We start from the raw sequence: 1,955 nt of genomic DNA on the forward strand, positions 1-1,955 counted from the left end.
CATTGTCATAACTCCAAGCCTTTTCATTCTGTTTTCCACTTCTGTATTCTCATTCTGGGCCATGGCTTCTCAAACCCATCTTGGTTCTTTTGAACCCACAGCCATTTTTTTTCCCCACTGTGTCAACCTTATATACCCGCGACCCCTTCATCTCGTATGCACACCAAGATCTCACCTTAAGTGTGATCTGACTCCCCCTCAAGGGCTGACCCTCACCTCTCCTCTCCTGCTCTACACATCTTCCTCCAGCCGGCAGTTGGCTGGATTCCTCAGCTCTCCACTATCATGTCTATAAGGGCAGACAATTAAGTTTGTGAATTCATCCTAGACAAAGTGCTCCATACCTCATTGCTGAATATCTCTATGGTCACCTTCCAAATACTCCCCTTGGGAAGCTATGCACTGACACCAGTGCCTAGTTCACCCTTCAAAGCAATTTTGGAACTCTTTTTCTGGAATGGTCATCAGAGCTGTCGTCATATTACCCTTGATGTCCTGAATGTCATCAAAATGTCTTCCTTTCTATGTTTCCTTTATCTCCGGGTAAAGAAAGAAGGCACTGGGGACCAGATCAGGTGAGTAGGAAGGGTGTTCCAATACAGTTATTTGTTTCCTGCCTAAAAACTCCATCACAGACAGTGCCCTTTGAGCTGGTGCATTGTCGTGATGCAAGAGCCATGAATTGTTGGCAAAAAGTTCAGGTCGCCTAACTTTTTCATGCACCATTTTCAGCACTTCCAAATAGTAAACTTGGTTAACTGTTTGTTCAGTTGGTACAAATTCATAATGAATAATCCTTCTGATATCAAAAAAGTTGGTAACATCATTACAACAAGTTCGCAAACTTAATTGTCAGACCCCGTAAACAACTTGTTCTTCTTCCCCTAGGGCTTTTAGACTGATTATTGCATCTAATACTTACATATTCCTTGATGTTGGAATTTACTTACTTCCCTTTTGTTTTCAGTCAGAAGAAAATTACCCACATCCTTTGCAAACTTTAACACAGGTCTTAAAGCTTTGACCGCACTCCTCTTGCCGTGATCTTACTGGATGAGTTGAAGGACCACGTGAGCTTTCAGTCTAAATCACAGCCTCACAGTTCGTTGGTTTTTTTCCATTTCTTTCAGCCCCCACTCCCAGGACAACCCTAAAGCTTTCCATCTCCCAGAACTGTCCCCTTTCTGACATTAAATGTCAATATCCCACTCCCTTGCCAGCTTCACTGGTTATTCTTATTCCTCATTCCCCTTGCTCTCCCAAGGCATCAGACTTACTGGACCTGTCAGTTCCCTTCTCTCCCACTCTATCTGCAACTCTGGGGCTTTATGTCTTTTCTATGTAGCCTAGACCCCTTCTTACAATTGCCATCGATTCTATTTTCCTGCCAAACTTTAGCCTTAAATAAATCCAACCACTAGACTTTTCACATTTTATATTCCAACTGGTAAATCTTGCTGATGAAAATCACAACGTGAAATGTACAGTACGACTCTTAGTTCTGAGCTCTCAGCAAGCATTGAACAGAATCAGTTGGAAGCTGTTTTACCACACAAGGTCCATATATTATTATTTTTTTTGATGACCTCATTTCATTAAAATTGGGCTAAGCTTGAATGAACAATTTGTTGCTCACATTCTATTTGTGACTTTCGCAAATACTGTTAGTGAGACCTTTCAAACCGTACATATATTTTTTTGTGTTTAAAAATGAAGAGATGCCATGCTGTATCTGGCATAGTATCTCCTAGACCGAGGATGGTAAATACACCTATTTTGCATGCCAATTTCAATTGCTCGAAATTCCGGTGACTCATTTTTATTGGCTACTGGACACATGGTGCACAATTTGGTTCCTAAGATTTAATATAAAGAGTTAGGAGAGGCAGATGCTTCACCACTGCTTGGAACAGCCTTCCCAGCTGTGCCTGGCTGACATTGATTCAACCTTCAGG

Source organism: Rhinolophus ferrumequinum, chromosome 14 (assembly GCF_004115265.2).
Source record: "Rhinolophus ferrumequinum isolate MPI-CBG mRhiFer1 chromosome 14, mRhiFer1_v1.p, whole genome shotgun sequence".
Lineage (NCBI taxonomy): Eukaryota > Metazoa > Chordata > Mammalia > Chiroptera > Rhinolophidae > Rhinolophus > Rhinolophus ferrumequinum.